Source organism: Cydia pomonella, chromosome 8, assembly GCF_033807575.1.
Source record: "Cydia pomonella isolate Wapato2018A chromosome 8, ilCydPomo1, whole genome shotgun sequence".
In the NCBI taxonomy this organism is placed as follows: domain Eukaryota; kingdom Metazoa; phylum Arthropoda; class Insecta; order Lepidoptera; family Tortricidae; genus Cydia; species Cydia pomonella.
This window is the reverse complement of record NC_084710.1, coordinates 21,772,012-21,792,083: the sequence shown is the minus strand read 5'-3', so window position 1 is coordinate 21,792,083 and position 20,072 is coordinate 21,772,012. Positions and strand designations below refer to the sequence as shown.

The 20,072-nt window shown below is 38.5% G+C and overlaps 1 protein-coding gene across 3 annotated transcripts in view; it reads right to left on the bottom strand.

The window, feature by feature from the left end:
- Nucleotides 1–20,072, bottom strand: part of LOC133520837 (angiotensin-converting enzyme-like) — a 75,056-nt gene that overhangs the window by 12,777 nt on the left and 42,207 nt on the right. Inside the window, exon 1 of one of the 3 annotated variants that reach the window (XM_061855522.1) lies at nucleotides 17,397–17,543. The exons of the other annotated variants lie outside the window; for them this stretch is intronic. The gene's annotated coding sequence lies outside the window, so the exon portion shown is untranslated. Of the gene's footprint in view, nucleotides 1–17,396; nucleotides 17,544–20,072 lie in introns of those variants that run through there. 3 annotated transcript variants of the gene reach the window in all.

Below are 20,072 nucleotides of genomic sequence, written 5' to 3'. Positions count from 1 at the left end.
ATCACCGATGGTTACTCAACTTCTGCTGTTAGAGTCTGTTCGGAAAGAGAAGAGTCGTGGAATGTATTGGGCCCCATACATTCCACGACTCTTCTCTTTCCGAACAGACTCTAGTACATTTCATATACCTATTCACGTTATAATTTGTCTTATGGGAATCTTAAGCTAATCTCGCCCACGGATGAGACTAATTGTCTTACATGGCTGCGTATGCGGCGCCATAACATAACTTATGCAAAAATATCTTAAATGTCTATAGTTTTCCTAGAGACATACGCCCTGTTGGAAGTTTATGAGTATAGGGAAACTGACGGAATATAGGTCTTAATGGGTTGGAATAAGGTTGGGAAATGGTTAATGTATTATGATATTCTCAAGTTACTTTACGAAGTTCAAGGATGTGCAGAGGTTTTAGATATTCTTTTATGAATGAACTTTTTGTTATTTGTCATCATTGTCATCAAATATATTTTCTTCAACGTGACTTAAACTATTGTCCGATCGATTTCCATGTATTTTGATCCTCTGTCTTCTCTTTGACAGCCTGATACGATACGACGTTGAGTTTTCCTTTACTTAATCCATCTACGCTCTCCTTGGTCTTTCCTTTTTACCAGCTTTCATTTAACTTGCCCTGCCCTGTTTGTATTTTTTTTCCGAGTGAGCTGAAAATTTGCATACATATGCAAGTCGGGCGACAATGCAATATTATGGTACCATCGAGCTGATCTGCTGATGGAGACAGGAGGTGGCCACAACTCTGCGATGAAACAACGCAACCTAATTGTATTTGGGGTTTTAAGAATTGTCTCGATGAGTATTAGTTGCCTATGGTAAGAAAAGTACAGTCAGCGACAAAAGCTTGTACTAATAATGAATCTTTTGCCAAAAAATGATTCCCGTTTGCTTCAACGCGCCCTTCTATGATGTTTTTGATAAATCTGTCGTGCCGTAACAAGTGACCAAGCATCCTTCCTCTTTTTTTTTTATCAATTCTTCTATTTTTATTTCTTTTACAATAATTATTTTCAAATCTCCGATTTACGTACGAGCTTAAGTAAAAGAACAGGTCAAACACTAAGGAATGCTGAACTGGTTTGTACTCAGGATCCAAGAACCGTTATTAGCGGTCATAATTACGGATATCGGTCCGTTAAGCTAATGTAAGCCGGTATCGGTAAAATATTGAATTTGTTAGGATTACTTGTTATGAATATGCATTGAAATTCGAACTGTTTTTTAAAGGTAAGAAATTATAGAAGCTACCTATATGCCGAAAAGTTGAGACCACGAATGTTGTAGATGATTTAAAACGTCGGGGTGTATTTCAAATACATTATACGCAATATAATCTGTTTACATACTTTAATTTTATAAGTAATTATCACGATAACCGAAGACAATATTATTAGCCAATTGTCTTATTTATTTATTTACGAGATTTATCTGATCACACAACCCCGTACTCACGTAGGATCGTGATATCCAAGTAACACAGCAACATTTGATTACGAATGACATTTGAACTCGCCTTCGGGTACAAACAGCAACACACTTAACCTGTCCATCGGTGCACCTTATGCCTTTTGTAATAAAGTCCACCGATGGACAGTTAACAGTGTACAGTAATGTTGCAACGAGTGTATTGGCACAGAGCAGGTACGGTCAAGGAATTTGATTTCTGTGCCACTTCGGTACCTTATAAGATCCCTAGCGGTTTTCATATTGATTGTCATGTGGAAAAGGTCACCCTTCGCCCGTGCCCGCTTGGTCACGCTCACGCCTTCGCACGCCCGTGCACGCCCGATCCCACCGGGCTTTATGCCTTATTGTTTGACATTGCAGATTAATTAATTATTAATTAAGGCGTCCTCAGGGACGATGGTAAAAGGCCGGACGGAATGTCATTGATTCCGTGGGAGATGGGACGGGTGTTGGTGTGGGACGCTACATGCGTGGATACACTAGCCCCGTCCCATCTTCATGGCACTTTTGTCTCACCGGGTGCAGCGGCGGATGCGGCAGAGTGAAAAAAAAGAGCTAAATACAGCCGCATCGGCCAAGAATATAGTTTTACCCCTTTTGGTGTGGAAACACTTGGCCCGTGGGGTCCCGGTGCCCTGAAATTTTTTGGGACTTTGTCAAAGAGGCTTGTGGAAGCGACTGGGGACCGTAGGGCTGGCAGCTTCCTCGCACAGCGCATTAGTATTGCAATCCAGCGGGGTAATGCTGCCAGCATCTACGGCACCTTGCCGAGGGGTGAATTTTTATTTTAGTTTAGGATTTGGGTTTTTTTTTCTAATTATTATTAATTTCGATGGTTATAATTTAGTTTAGTTTATAAGTTTTGATACAATATTTATGTTATTTGGTTTACTTGAAATGTGTTAATTAATTAATAATTAGATAACTAAAAATTATATTTCAATTAAAAGCGAACATATCATACAAGTGATGATCATATGGTCGGGATAAGGGCAGAGCATGCCGGCTGCGTGCGAGTAGTAATGATACAAAATAATAATTAGACGAAAAACGAATGTGACAAGAATGATACAACACAAATATCAAAATGAGAAATAGGGACAATCAGTTATAATTGACAAACGTTATGTTTATGAATAACGCCAGTATCATGTGACCGATTTTAGAATTTCGAGTTCGATTTTCGATTCGATTTAGTGCTCGATTTCTTTACTCGATCTGTGGAAAACGGCAAATGCTATTTTTGAAATACGAACGATAGAAATTGAGAATCTAGTGGTATTGACCACACATTTTCAATTCTATTAGTAGAATTCAAATGCCTATAATGGTAGTATTAAAAGGAGAACATGAAATCAAGCGATCGAAATTCAAAAATGGGCCCCATATTTTAAAACACAAGTTTGTTAATCTAACCAGCAGAAAATATAATCAGTTGGGCTAAGATGGTCGGCTCCTTATCATTTGTCACCATGCCTGTCACGTGACAAGTGATAAAAATGGGACCATGCTGCCACCGCTGGTCATTTATCCGTGATTAAACAATTTTTTTTTCTTTTAATTTATTTAGAAAACAAACAGCCTTTTACAAATATGTCTAAAGTAAATGAACTAAAAATAGGCCTAAAGTTTCCTACATTACTAAGAAAACTATTACATAGAAATGTAAATTACGCAATTATAAATTACCGGTTTAGTTGTGTACTACATGCAAGTAAGTTAAGAAAACATACAAAAGTATGAAAAATATGACTGGAAACAAATTGATCAATTTCTAGAAAACAAAATTTGCCGAACTTTGTTCTTGAACACGGACAAACTATGAACAAAAATATCTATATCGTTAAGAGATTCATTATACAAATAACAAGTGCGCCTAAAGAAAGAGTTTTTAGCACACTGTGTGCCACAGGAGGAAATAGAAAATGTGGGTTTAGAACGTGAGTGGAAACGAGAGATTTTGAAGGAAACGCTATCTAATAAAAGGTTAGAATCTATGTGATTTCTAATAATTTTAAATAAAAATAAAACATCTAGATATGCTCTTCTTTTCTCCCATGGAGGGAGACTATGTCTAGCTGCTGACGAAAAATAATCACAGTTATAGTCAATAAAAAATAATCAATTATCCCGCGATTGAATGCCGTTAATGGCAATTGCAGACCAGACAACAATGCCAGATGCCCGGAGATTATCTATGTTAGGCGTGAAACACGATCAGTTAGACAAGCTGGCAAGCTGCGAGATAGGCCAACATCGTAGTTTTTTATGATAAATAATTAGATACCAATGCTATCTCGCGATTTTAGAGTTATTATTCAAGAGGTAAAAGGATAGTTCTTGTTTTTTAATGATAATGGACCATGCTAATTCATACTTTGTATATAGACAATCCTAACAAACCTGCATTTTCGTAAGCTTGGGGTTCACATTTTGCAACCTAATCCCAAAAACTATCGTAAGCACTAGTTCTTATACTGCGTTAGATACTTGGTCATTATTCAATCAATCAATCAATCAATCAAGCATTTATTTCTGAGAATATGGTACAAAGTTGGTTAGTAGAGGGTGTTAGGTCAGCATTACTCTGCCGGCATGCATCGACGTAGGTATTCGGGTACAAATTAAATTAAAATAAATTTAATTTAATTAATTTTAATTAAATTAAATTAATTTCATTTCATTAATTTTAATTAAATTAAATTAATTTAATTTCATTAATTTTAATTAAATTAAAGTTAATTTAATTTCATTAATTTTAATTTAATTAAAGTTAATTTAATTTCATTAATTTTAATTTAATTTCATTAATTTAGGGTATTAATTCATAATTGAAAGTTTTAAAGACGCACTTGTATTACTGCTAGGCTACCAGACACTACCAGTTATCGGCACTTCAACTGTCTTTTTTTTAGTTTATTCAGAAACCAAACAGTCATATAAACACATTAAATATGCAATAAAAAAGATGTGCTGCAACAAAAGAAAAACGCAACAAAAAGACTTGGAGGTTCACTATCTTTTATTAATTATGATTTAAATAATATTATTAGGTATGACAGTTAATTAATATATAAACTTATACTCTGCGCATAATGAATTTATCGCCGTTATATAAACGAATAAAATTACCAACATCCTTAAGAATTTTAATGATCATGATCAAAACAAACTTATTACACCAGTGGTTAATTCAGACACTAATACTTTCACATGGTAATTTTTGATATTACGTAGACAGTGGCGCCATTATTACGCGAATAGATAACTTGGGTGAGACTTAACGATCATGATCAAAACAAACTCATAAATACCAGTGGCCAATAATGGAACTAACGCTTTCTTCAACTAATTTCTGATGTTACGTAGACGGTGGCACCATTGTAACATGAATAGGTAGGTTGGGTGATACTTTATAATATAAAATATAACCTGTCGGCGAGGTACTTTTCTCACGGATTACTTAAAGGTGCAGGTACACTGGCATGATTTTAATGATTTGCGTTATCGATACCAATAAATATATTTTTTTGCATCGGACCAAGTTTTGCAATCGGCACAAACTTCTATTACGAAAGTTTTTTTATTACAAGCGTACGGCCCGCCTGATGGTAAGCAATCTCCGTAGCCTATGTACGCCTGCAACTCCAGAAGAGTTACATGCGCGACACTTTAAAAACATGTACACTCCTTTTTTGAAGAACCCCATACTGTAGACCCTCGGGAAAATCTCGGCAGGGAGCTCATTCCACAGCCGGACCTTCGGCGGGAGGATATTCCTCTTAAACCGCACAGCGCGACCGTTTAGGTACTAGGGTGTGAGGATGAACACCCTGCCGACGGCGAGCGGTGCGGTGATAGAAAGCGGTCATTGGCATCAAATACATCAGCCCATTGTACAAGCGGTAGAATACACACAAAGTCTAAGGAGAGGCAAAGTCTCTTCTTAGACGTAAAGGTTCAATGCCGCTTGTGGGTTTAAGATCGTCGACGATTCGTACAGCGCGCCTTTGGACTGAGTCTAAGGATCCATAAGGATAAGTTGGCATCGAAGTGCTCCTGCCCAAAGGTGACAGCAGTACTCCATATGGGGTCTTTCTTGCAATTGATATAGCAGCAGTCTTTGCCTCCGAGTAGAATATCGCCTGGCTTTATTGAGCACACCGAGTTTCTTGGATGCCAGCGCAGCCTTCCCTTCCAGGTGGCTACGGAATTGGACGACACTGGAGATGTCGACACCGAGGATCCCAATATTCCCAGACGTGGTAAAGGCTGTGCCTTGGAACTGTGAGACCACAGTAATTTATTTTTTTCTATTTATTTAGAAACAAACAGTCATATACAATTTTAGATTAAAAGTTATAGACAAAAAATAGACCTATAGTTTCATATGTAGAAATAAAATAAAAACCTAGAATGTACAAGAAAGACACTTGCGAAACAAATTGACAATGCAGTCGCATTCGAAAAACATTCGCATGGTTAAGTGTGCATACGAATTTCAATTATTCGCACATGCGAATACAATATTCTTTACATCCCTATTCGCGCGAATTCACGATGAGTCAACGAACGTGGTCTTGCGTTTTTGCAGTCGCCATAACAACATACCTTACTAGGTCATTGCGATATTTATAGCTATGGTGACTAACACATACATAATGTAAGACATTTGCGGATTGGATATGTGATAGGAGTTTGACTATTTTGAGTCTAAATATGAAGAATTCAATTCACTGTTACGAGTCTCAGCGCTTTAGAAACCTATAAAAAAAATAGTGCCAACGTCAATCTCGGGATTAGTTGTCAAGCGGATCCAAGGCTCCCATGAGCCGTGGCAAAAATGCCGGGAAAACACGAGGAAGAAGAAATGGCTCCGCCATTTTGAAAAATTTCCAAGAAATTATTAGACAACACGAGAATGGGTTGAGAAGGAAGCTGGAAGCTAAAACAGACACCTTCACTAATGTTTGGTGAATAAAAACAAGGACCCCGATGAAGTGAGTGACATTTAAAAAAAATCTATTCAAGAGTAAATTATACATTCCTCAATGACAGTAAACACGAGCGATAGGTTCAACTTATATGCCAATTCGAACGTACACTGACATCAGAATAATATTTTAATCATGTTATTTAGTTATCGTGCATCTCGCCGCCAATACTTGTACGTACAAGTAAGAGCGAAATGCACGATAACTGAATGACATCAATTAGATGTAATTCTGATATCAGTGTACGTTCTAAATGTTCGAATTGGCCCGTAATAGACAATGAACTGTTCCGTGACCAGAGTAATAATAAACCATTGAAAAGTAGCACAAACCAACCACTTAGAACAAATTAGCTTACGATCTCATAAATTGTACGATGACATCTGTATTTATTGTTGCGTAAGGCCTGAACCGTTACTGCGTATACTGCGAGAGTTTTAGAATGAGGGCTACCGCGTTTAATTTCGACGCTAGGAGCGCTGGTGTTGACGGAAATCTTTCAAAATGTCAAATGCATAAATTTTTTGGGGGTTACAAGCTTTTTTTCGCGAATTTCACTCCTTATTCATAAATTGTGGCGGGCCGATTTTTGAATTGCAATCGTTCGATTTCGTGTTAATATCTCCACTACTAGGCACTTCGATTCTACTAATAAGATTGAAAATGAGTGGTCAATACCATTCGATTTCCAATTTCTATCGCAATCGTGATATAATAGAGAGCTTTTCAGTCAAGTACCTTGTTTAGGCAACGTTTGCTGAGTTGCCTAAGTCAGGTACGAGATTTAAAAGCTTGATTATATCACTTGTATATTTTTTCTAGGAGTCATCTAAAATAATATTTTTTTTACTTTAAAAGCTAAATGATTAATGAAAATGGGTAAGTATCTCAGTAGACAAAAATTTAGTACAAAAGACAAACCGTTTATTATTTTCTATGGGAGCGCTGCGACACGTGATTGGTCAATTTTTTATAGTTGATTAGAGCGTATCGAAATGAATGTTATAGTTGAGTTAGGAGCCCATACATGAAAAGTACACAATTATAGTTTGGTATACGAAATCTCAATTTAATAATTACAGTCGACGAATAGAAAATAGCATTTCGCCGTTTTCCACAGATTTTCGAGTGACAAAATCGAGCGCTCGAAATTCAAAAATCGCTCCCCTGAACAAAACAAAGCAAATGCAATTCTATTCCAATTGAATAGGTATGAATTGAATATGAATAAGTCGGTTATCCGCGGATGGTCTAAAACGCAAAATGACTAGTGTAATATTTTGCCTATATCGCTTTTAGTCTACATCGCGAACGGTCTAGAACGCAAAATGACCACTTTTTTATTTCATTAGGTAGGTTAGGTTTGCTAGTTATCTTCAAATGGCCGAAGGCCAAACCGTCCAGAATAGGAGCCCCGCTTAAGAGTCCTTATTCCTACAGACGAGCGTATTTTGTAAAATGCTTCCTTTTTCATTCAAGATTACGACGTAACTATTAGTATTTATTCAAAAACTGATAACGTACTTAAATAATCGTTTCCTAAACTAGGGGCTCCAACAGTTCAAATTTTCATTTTCTCTTTTAAACCTCTTTTTTAATGAGGTTTTTTGGGAGTCTTTTCCAAATTTTGCAGTGAGATGTGGCGTTTCGGTTCTCAATTTTGCTATAAACAAGAATCATTTGGTACATGAATGACTACAATTTGATTCAACATATCTCGTACGAGGGGCTGGAATGATTAACAATCGAAGATTCATTTGAAAAAACTGATAAAATACCTTCCGAGTTTTCTTCATTTTTTTGGCGAAAACAGGGTTTTTATATATTTTATTTCCGCAAATTGTACGCATATTTTGCTATAAAAATAATATTATAGCAAACTGTAACTTTATGTTAACCTATAAAAAAAAATCGTAACTATGGGACCTACATTGCCGTAAATTTATATTTTTTTTAAACAAGTATAAATCACGCAGCAGCGACGCCCCGCTCTCAGTCCGCGCGGAGCGCGCTTAGAGGACGGACCTGTGCTCGATTGTCAGGCATTCGTTGCGATCGTAATCAGCTACGGAGTTCCGAGAAGTGCTATATACTGCGATTAGAAAATCTTAATAAAAGTTCATTTTTTACAGATGCCTAACAGACTCGCTTATTGATGGATTATCAGTGTTACTTTTTTTTAAATACTAAGTCGGTGGCAAACAAGCATACGGCCCGCATATGTACGCCTGCAACTCCAGAGGAGTTACATGCGCGTTGCCGACCCTAACCCCCGCCCGCCCCTCGTTGAGCTCTGGCAACCTTACTCACCGGCAGGAACACAACACTATGAGTAAGGTCTAGTGTTATTTGGCTGCGATTTTCTGAAAAACGCATTTTCACTTGAAATTACGTTAGGGTTTGCATTATTATTTTTGACCCGGATGAAGTCCAAGTTCTCATGATGGAGTCAGGAGTTGATCACCAGAACTCCTAATCTACTAATTATAATCCCATCGTGTTTGGGCTCAAAAGATTTGCCCTGACGAACACCATCGATCTAGATGAGGTCCAGGGTCTCATGATGGAGTCAGGAGTTGGTCACTAGAACTCCTAATCTACTCATTATAATTCCATCGTGTTTGGGCTCAACAGAGTTGCCCTGATGAGCACCTTCAATCTAGATGAGGTCCAGGGTCTCATGATGGAGTCAGGAGCTGGTCACCAGAACTCCTAATCTACTCATCATAACTCCATCGTGTTTGGGTTCAATAGAGTTGCCCTGACGAGCACCATCAATCTAGATGAGGTCCAGGGTCTCATGATGGAGTCAGGAGCTGGTCACCCGAACTCCTAATCTACTCATCATAACTCCATCGTGTTTGGGCTCAATAGATTTGCCCTGATGAACACCATCGATCTAGATGAGGCCCAGGGTCTCATGATGGAGTCAGGAGTTGGTCACCAGAACTCCTAAACTACTCATCATAACCTCATCGTGTTCGGGCTCAATAGATTTGCCCTGACGAGCATCATCAATCTAGATAAAGTCCAGGGTCTCATGATGGAGTCAGGAGTTGGTCACTAGAACTCCTAATCTACTCATTATAATTCCAATGTGTTTGGGCTCAAAAGATTTGCCCTGATGAGCACCATCGATCTAGATGAGGTCCAGGGTCTCATGATGGAGTCAGGAGTTGGTCACCAGAACTCCTACTCTACTCATCATAACTCCATCGTGTTTGGGCTCAATAGAGTTGCCCTGACGAGCTCCTTCAATCTAGATGAGGTCCAGGGTCTCATGATGGAGTCAGGAGCTGGTCACCAGAACTCCTAATCTACTCATCATAACTCCATCGTGTTTGGGCTCAATAGATTTGCCCTGACGAGCATCATCAATCTAGATAAAGTCCAGGGTCTCATGATGGAGTCAGGAGTTGGTCACTAGAACTCCTAATCTACTCATTATAATTCCAACGTGTTTGGGCTCAAAAGATTTGCCCTGATGAGCACCATCGATCTAGATGAGGTCCAGGGTCTCATGATGGAGTCAGGAGTTGGTCACCAGAACTCCTAATCTACTCATCATAACTCCATCGTGTTTGGGCTCAATAGATTTGCCCTGATGAACACCATCGATCTAGATGAGGTCCAGGGTCTCATGATGGAGTCAGGAGTTGGTCACCAGAACTCCTAAACTACTCATCATAACCTCATCGTGTTTGGGCTCAATAGATTTGCCCTGACGAGCATCATCAATCTAGATAAAGTCCAGGGTCTCATGATGGAGTCAGGAGTTGGTCACTAGAACTCCTAATCTACTCATTATAATTCCAACGTGTTTGGGCTCAAAAGATTTGCCCTGATGAGCACCATCGATCTAGATGAGGTCCAGGGTCTCATGATGGAGTCAGGAGTTGGTCACCAGAACTCCTACTCTACTCATCATAACTCCATCGTGTTTGGGCTCAATAGAGTTGCCCTGACGAGCACCTTCAATCTAGATGAGGTCCAGGGTCTCATGATGGAGTCAGGAGCTGGTTACCAGAACTCCTAATCTACTCATCATAACTCCATCGTGTTTGGGCTCAATAGATTTGCCCTGATGAACACCATCGATCTAGATGAGGCCCAGGGTCTCATGATGGAGTCAGGAGTTGGTCACCAGAACTCCTAATCTACTCATCATAACCTCATCGTGTTCGGGCTCAATAGATTTGCCCTGACGAGCATCATCAATCTAGATAAAGTCCAGGGTCTCATGATGGAGTCAGGAGTTGGTCACTAGAACTCCTAATCTACTCATTATAATTCCAACGTGTTTGGGCTCAAAAGATTTGCCCTGATGAGCACCATCGATCTAGATGAGGTCCAGGGTCTCATGATGGAGTCAGGAGTTGGTCACCAGAACTCCTAATCTACTCATCATAACTCCATCGTGTTTGGGTTCAATAGATTTGCCCTGATGAACACCATCGATCTAGATGAGGTCCAGGGTCTCATGATGGAGTCAGGAGTTGGTCACCAGAACTCCTAAACTACTCATCATAACCTCATCGTGTTTGGGCTCAATAGATTTGCCCTGACGAGTATCATCAATCTAGATAAAGTCCAGGGTCTCATGATGGAGTCAGGAGTTGGTCACTAGAACTCCTAATCTACTCATTATAATTCCAACGTGTTTGGGCTAAAAAGATTTGCCCTGACGAGCACCATCGATCTAGATGAGGTCCAGGGTCTCATGATGGAGTCAGGAGTTGGTCACCAGAACTCCTAATCTACTCATCATAACTCCATCGTGTATGGGCTCAATAGAGTTGCCCTGACGAGCACCATCAATCTAGATCAGGTCCAGGGTCTCATGATGGACTCGGGAGTTGATCACCAGAACTCCTAGTCTATTCATCATAACTCCATCGTGTTTGGGCTCAAAAGAGATTGATGGTGCTTGTCGGAGTAAATCTATTGAGCCCAAACACGATGGAGTTATGATAAATAGATTACGAGTTCTGGTGACCAACTCCTGACTCCATCATGAGACCCTGGACTTCATCTAGATCGATGGTACTCGTCAGGGCAAATCTTTTGAGCCCAAACACGATGGAATTATAATGAGTAGATTAGGAGTTCTAGTGACCAACTCCTGACTCCATCATGGGACCCTGAACATCATCTAGATTGATGGTGCTCGTGAGGGCAAATCTATTGAGCCCAAACACGATGGAGTTATGATGAGTAGATTAGGAATTATGGTGACCAACTCCTGACTCCATCATGAGACCCTGGACTTCATCTAGATCGATGGTACTCGTCAGGGCAAATCTTTTGAGCCCAAACACGATGGAATTATAATGAGTAGATTAGGAGTTCTGGTGACCAACTCCTGACTCCATCATGAGACCCTGGACTTCATCTAGATCGATGGTACTCGTCAGGGCAAATCTTTTGAGCCCAAACACGATGGAAATATAATGAGTAGATTAGGAGTTCTAGTGACCAACTCCTGACTCCATCATGAGACCCTGAACATCATCTAGATTGATGGTGCTCGTGAGGGCAAATCTATTGAGCCCAAACACGATGGAGTTATGATGAGTAGATTAGGAATTATGGTGACCAACTCCTGACTCCATCATGAGACCCTGGACTTCATCTAGGTCGATGGTACTCGTCCGGCAAATCTTTTGAGCCCAAACACGATGGAATTATAATGAGTAGATTAGGAGTTCTAGTGACCAACTCCTGACTCCATCATGAGACCCTGAACATCATCTAGATTGATGGTGCTCGTGAGGGCAAATCTATTGAGCCCAAACACGATGGAGTTATGATGAGTAGATTAGGAATTATGGTGACCAACTCCTGACTCCATCATGAGAGCCTGGACTTCATCTAGATCGATGGTACTCGTCAGGGCAAATCTTTTGAGCCCAAACACGATGGAATTATAATGAGTAGATTAGGAGTTCTGGTGACCAACTCCTGACTCCATCATGAGACCCTGGACTTCATCTAGATCGATGGTACTCGTCAGGGCAAATCTTTTGAGCCCAAACACGATGGAATTATAATGAGTAGATTAGGAGTTCTAGTGACCAACTCCTGACTCCATCATGAGACCCTGAACATCATCTAGATTGATGGTGCTCGTGAGGGCAAATCTATTGAGCCCAAACACGATGGAGTTATGATGAGTAGATTAGGAATTATGGTGACCAACTCCTGACTCCATCATGAGACCCTGGACTTCATCTAGATCGATGGTACTCGTCAGGGCAAATCTTTTGAGCCCAAACAGGATGGAATTATAATGAGTAGATTAGGAGTTCTGGTGACCAACTCCTGACTCCATCATGAGACCCTGGACTTCATTTAGATCGATGGTACTCGTCAGGGCAAATCTATTGAGCTCGAATACGATGGAATTATAATGAGTAGATTAGGAGTTCTAGTGACCTACTCCTGACTCCATCATGAGACCCTGGACTTCATCTAGATTGATGGTGCTCATCAGGGTAAATCTATTGAGCCCAAACTCGATGGAGTTATGATGAGTAGATTAGGAGTTCTGGGGAGTTCTGGTGACCAACTCCTGACTCCGTCATAAGACCCTGGACCTCATCTAGATCGATGGTGTTCGTCAGGGCAAATCTTTTGAGCCCAAGCACGATGGAATTATAATGAGTAGATTAGGAGTTCTGGTGACCAACTCCTGACTCCATCATAAGAACCTGGATGGACTTCATTCGGGTCAAAAATAATAATACAAACCCTAACGTGATTTCAAATAACACTGAAACTCTATAGCACTAATGTGCGCAAACGATTGGCATCTTGACTACGCAGCATGGGTGCGTAGCCACCATGCCAATCGATACGACAACGAAACACTATCTGTCTCTCTCTCGTACTAATATGCATAAACGATTGGCATCTTGGCTGGGCAGCATGGGTGCGTAGCCAACATGCCAAACGTTAACGATACGACAAGGAAACACTATCTGTCTCTCTATCGCACTAATATGCGCAATCGATTGGCTTCTTGGCTAGGTATCATGGGTGCGTAGCCAACATGCCAATCGTTTACGATACGACAACGAAACACTACTCTCTCTCTATCGCACTAATATACGCAAACGATTGGTATTTTGGCTAGGCACTAAGCAAGTGTGTGGCCAACATGCCAATCGTTTACGATACGATACGACAACGAAACACTATCTGTCTCTCTATCGCACTAATATACTTTATTTATACCTGCAGTCATTTAGTAACTTCTTCATTTTCCATTGGTGTGAAAGAGACAGAATAAAGAGCAAGGGTTATAGTACACTCTGTAGTCTGTACACTTAGTAGTAGTGTACATAAAAAAAAACTACTGTGCATATATATACAATAAAATAAAGAGTGCCCATATGATATCATATGACACTAAAATTAATGTTGCTTGAAATTATATTGAAAACTATCAAGATTATTCTAGTCTGCATTAAAACGCGCGTCGCGTTGCCGGCGCTCGCGTACCGAGCGCCAACGCCATCTATCGAGCGTTATTTCGTGAAATCGGAGAACGCTCCAAGGATTAAGGGCTCTTAACGTAAAGATAAAACGACGAAAATGATGTAGGCATTTTGCGTTCTAGACCGTTTGCGATGTAGACTAAAAGTGATATAGGCAAAATATTACACTAGTCATTTTGCGTTTTAGACCATCCGCGAATAACCTGAATAAGTACTATAAGTAGGCCTTAGGAGGCTATTTGTGTAGTTTACTGTACATGTCAATATTGTCAATGTCACGGTTCTAAATCATAGTTCTTATCGGAACGGTCGAGTCAGTCACGTTTTGACATTTATACGCATTCCGCAAATGTAAATTGTATGGTAACTGGCATATCGAATCTTATGATTTATGTCATACAGGTTTTATTACTGTGTTAGGCGTAATTGAAAATAATATTCTAAGTAGTTGCTTATTTGTATAGTGTTAAGTAAACGGTAGCAAACAAACGTACAGTATGATGGGAACTGACTGCTTATGTTTACAAGCATAACGGTGTCACATTTACGTTGCCGATTACTTGGGAACCCCTTCTTAGGAACTCCATAGTATAATTGGGTTGGCTTGGTCATTTAAATAAAAATGTTTGATTCCTTAAAAAAACAAGTTTTACGAAAAATCTGTGATACAAATGAAACAAAAATATATGTAAACATTTAACTTTTTCGTCGCCACGTCAATGAGTGTCATCAACGCCACGTTAAAATTGCATGTAAATTACAAAGCCGACCAAAACCACGACTTGATATGAAGTCGTGGCGTGTGGGGTACGAAATGTCTGACTCTTGGCCCGATTCGGAGAATGATAAGACACGTTTAAGATCATGGAAAGATTTTTTAAAGATCGATTACTAAACTACATATCAAAATTGACGTTTATTTCGACTCCGCTGTGATCCCAATAAGATCTATCTACGATTATGGAAGGAACAAAATCTCCATATACCAAAAAGTATCCTACAAAAAACCATAAATAGGTGGCGCTACAATATCTAGAATACTTGAGAAAAAAATCTAATCATAGACAGCGCACTTCACTCCGTCAATAACGCCTAGGTTCTTAGCTACTCTAGCGCTACTCTGGAGAGATTTGGAACTATTATTTATAGCAGACAGATGGATACTTTTACAACAATTCTGCCTAAGAAGTTTCTGTTCCTTGCCTTCTACGATATTTCTAACGTCAAAGATTGGTTTCCCAAAGCCGATACGACAAACAAACGACATATAAATGAGAAAGTATCGAAACTAGAACTTATCGTTATCTTATCTTTATCGTATCTCATTCTTCGATTCGGGCCGTTAATAAAGTCAATGGCGGCGAAGAAAGAGGATAAATAATTTCCTAACTGGCAACTTTATGCTCATCGATATGGAGCAGAGCAATCTCTTTTAGGTAATCCTGAAGGTAACAAGAAAAATATAAAATGAACTGTGGAACGTTATGATACGAGTACAATAATGTCAATATGAACCGTGAATGTCACTGGAAATAAACATATTAACTGTATTTAATAGCAGAAACACGTGATGGAAATTAAGTATACTTTAGAAATAAATTAATGAATAATTTTCCTTGTAAAAACTCCATCGTTCATCATTGACCAATGATTACTAAGTATAGAACCGGCACAGAGAACCAGTAATTTGCGCCATACCGTTTTGACAACAAACCATAGAAGCGGAGCGTGAATCTCGCGACCTAAACGCGTAAGCGCCATGAATTTAACGGCGCTTACGACGTTTTGGTCGCGTGGTACAGGTTTGCGACAAATTCATTGTTTGGTATGGCTTCTGTATAGTAATAATAACTCAAAGCCCTCCATATGAGACAGGTCAAAAACGTAAGTTCCAATTTTCTCCTGGTTAATTATTTTTGATTAAAAATTGCTGGTTATTATTGTAATAGTTGCCATGAGTCAGACTTTCTTATTTGTAATGTTTATTTTTATATAATTAAGCACACGGTAAAGTTACGAATATATACTAAACTAGAAACACTTTCTACTGTTTATTCATTGTTGTTTAATTATTTTTGATTAAAACATAATTATGTCTGTATCTTTAAAAATAGCTGGTTATTATTGTGATGTTGGCCATGAGTCAGACTTTCCTTTGTGCAATTTTCAGCATTTGCAAGCATCAGCTGATCATATATTTTTAAAAATAGCTGGTTATTATTGTGATGGTGGCCATGAGTCAGACTTTCCTTTTTGCAATTTTCAGCATTTGCAAGCATCAGCTGATCAAGTTTAACTGTGAGTTATCTACTGCATCATACGTGCTGTAGCTATTTTTCCAATTTGTTTTGTTGTAAAACGGTAAAATATAACCGCTTAATATGATCACAATATAATTAATATTTATCTCGCCACAGATGAGCCAAAACTGTTAACTCCACAGTCTTGCAAGTTCGCGCTTCGCGTCTCCTTTGACGCGGGCCAAAAAATCGTCAAAAAACGGGGAACTAGACGTGTGAAGGCGAGAACAATCTGCGAAATCGACGCACCACTTACGTTCGCCTCTTCGCGCCGTGATTCGCGCATGTGTGTGGAGGGCCCTTAAGGGTTGCAGTTGCAGGGTTCTCGTTAACTAGATATTAGTGATTATCAAAATCACCCCGCCTTCAAAGTTACGACAATGCACCTTAATAGTAATTCAGAAAACCGACAACTCTCGTATTCGCGTAATGAGAGCCGTAATACCGTTACCTTAAAAAAAACACTAGAAAAATACCCACAACTTGAACACTGAAATAAATATTCCGTTACTAACGTTTGATGTTTGAATCAGTTACAAACTAAATAAGAATGATACTGCATCTAATTTATTTTATTATTTTTAGATAAACTATGAACATCTAAGTGATCTGAGTGTAGTCTAGTAGTAGATTTTTATGAAGATATTTCGTAATTCATGCCTTAACCCGACTAAAAGTCAAAAGCAAGGATCATGATTTTAGCGTATGTAATATCTACATATACACGTAAATACATACATATGTATGTATGTATTTACGTGTGAATTATGTATACATGTGTTCCTGCTACAATTACGAGTGACGAACTTATAAAAAGTGGGAGGAACTAGGTAAGTATAAAAAACCGTCGTCAAGTTAGTTGTTAAAGTTTGTATAAGCGGATCTCGGACACCTTATTTTAGTGTGATTGTCTTTTATTATTCATAATATGTCAAAAAAATCTTAAATGTATGCAACTTAAAAGTATATAAAAGTTGGAACTAATTTAAAAAATAACGGTGAAATCGCATTTAAAAATATACCCACCAAATTAAAAACTAAAACAACGCTGTCCCAAAAACTCAACTGTCAAAATACACCCAAATTTCTCATCAAAACGCAAAACAAAAGACACTCACCAACAAAACATAACACGATTCAAAATTTGAATTTGGAACACGTTCACCACAACCGTTAGCACGTCCGCACACACAGGCCGTCACTCCGCACTGAACTGTGCAAGTGATGCACTAGCGCCAATACGAATTCCATTTTTAATTACCTACCTATATGCTTTAAGTGCCAACTTATTGGGTTACATTGTATTATGGAATATCGGCGTGTGTAATAATTAAAATAACGGTAATATTTAATTGACCGGTAAATGCGTTATTCGCGTTGCTATGAGGTCAAATAAAGTTGTTGTGTTAAGAAAAGTGACTATTTGTAACCGTTAGGATAAGGTATGTTTTTGATCTTTCGATGGAATCACCTGCTTAGTATTACAAAGTTACTTGTAAAATAAGCCGTTAAAGTTCCATTTTTTGTTTATCGCATTTAAAATACAAATGTCAGGGTACAAGTATCTATATTTACTTTAGTTTGTCGGTATTTGGTGGCACGAAGATGAGCATCTGTTAAAATAAGTTCAAGTGCTTTGACAGTATTTAAATTAAGTATTAATTACATTATTTAGATAAATGCTGTATAGATAATTACCTACCTAAAAAAACTTATTAAAACTTACGGTGTCTAAAAAAAGTATGCTTTTGTAAACAATTTTTAAATTTTTGGTCTTCTTACAGACTTGGCTTTATGTTTATTTATTAGAAACACAACAACATTGTATTAAGAGCCAGCCACAGATACACATGGATCATAACTTAATTATGGGCTCTACAAACGTCACCGTCGATCGCATGCGATTTGCAATACATTGCGATATTTATTTGACTGATTTAATGGCATGCACGTACTTATTCAGCAATGATTTTAGAACAGCCTTCAATCAATCATTTATTTATATCTTTGAATGCGGTACAATAGTATGATATAATAAAACAATTTTTGTTCAGCACATCCTGCCTGAATAGGCATAGAAATAATAAGTATTGCATAAAACTGCATGCAGGTAATAATAAAATAAAATTAAAATTAACAATGTAAATACATAAATCATAGCGTTGTAAATAACAAAATATCATTCCATAAAAGTACCTATGCATATGATTAAAAACTGAGGTAGTCAAATAATTAGTTAGGTCAAAAATAGCTAAACTAACATTATTAAGGAGCCTCTAGGAAGTCTTTTATTGTGTAAAAACATTTTTCGATTAAATAAATAGTCAACTGCTTCAAGAGGATACATAAGTGGTAATTTTTCCATGCAAACGTTCTCGACATTCTTCTCTCTGGATTTTGGCCCTAAATGAATATCTTTTTTTATTTGAATTCAATATTGCCATTATGTGTTTTTTGATATATTTGTTTTTATAAGAACTAGCGCTAAAAGGGCCAAATTAATGCGCCGTGAACAGACGTCTAGCATACAAAATTGGCAAATATAAACATAAAAATCAAAACAGTCTGACACAGGTAACTTATTTCTCATTCCGTTTTTGAAAATTTCGTTACTATTGGTTATGTTTTTGAGGAGGAAAATGTAGAGAACGAAACGTCGATTTCAGAGATTTTTCGCCTGTGCTTCAGTTGTCCTTATCGCACTAATCTTAGGAGCCATTCCCTTAGACGCGACGGATTTATTTACCTAAAATCATCAAAATCTAAGAAGGTATTCAGCTGATATATCCTCTTAAGAATTTGAATGTCTACAACTTCTACAAGCTTTGTTTGTTGTCTATAGTCTCGGATTTTTGCAATCTATCAGTGTCCATCAGAACCTAATAAGAAGTTACATTCAAGATTTTTCCTATTTTATATTATTTTACCCTGCAAATGTTCAGAAACACCGGCATGTGGACCCGAGCCCATCATACCCCTACCAATATCCTATATACACAACCAGCTAGACCTACATCACAGACAACTGCACAATAAATACTGGAATGACATGGACACATGCAGGCAGACCAAGGATATTTTACCGGAATTGAACTACAATCTCACCAAAATACTACTAAAAACACCTCGACACCAACTACGTAAAATAGTAGGATTAATTACAGAACATAGCACACTAAACAAACACCTACACAATATGGGTAAAACAGACAGCCCCGTGTGCAGAGCGTGCAGGGAAGAAGAGGAAACAACAAAACACATTCTCCTAGACTGCAAACAGGTTGAAGTATACAGGAACAAATACCTAGGGACTACGTGCACGCTAATAGAGGCAGTTAGCAACCTGGAAACATTGCTAGGCTTCGTGGAGGAGCTGGGGTCGTTAGAGTAGCGCTATTTCGTTTCACGCAAAATAGGCACAATAGTTGTCGATTTGCAAAAAATACCCAGAAGCCCTAATTAACTAACTAACTACCCCTACTTTCATTGCTCTATAGGTCATATTAATGTTGTGAATGTACAAACGTCATACCAAGGCTATGACGATCGCGATTCGATCCGCAAATGCGTCGACAATTTGACAATCGTGACAAAGCGCTTTGGCCGAATACAGCGCGACAAACAGGCACAGTAAGAAACTAACAGTAGACAAACTTTAGACAACGAACTTGAGTTAGTGCTTCTTGGCATTTTACGCAAATCGACAACATTGTGCTTATTTTGCGTGAATCGGGTTAGCGCTACTCTAACCACTCCAGCTCCTCTACGAAGCGTAGCAATGGTTCCAGGTTGCT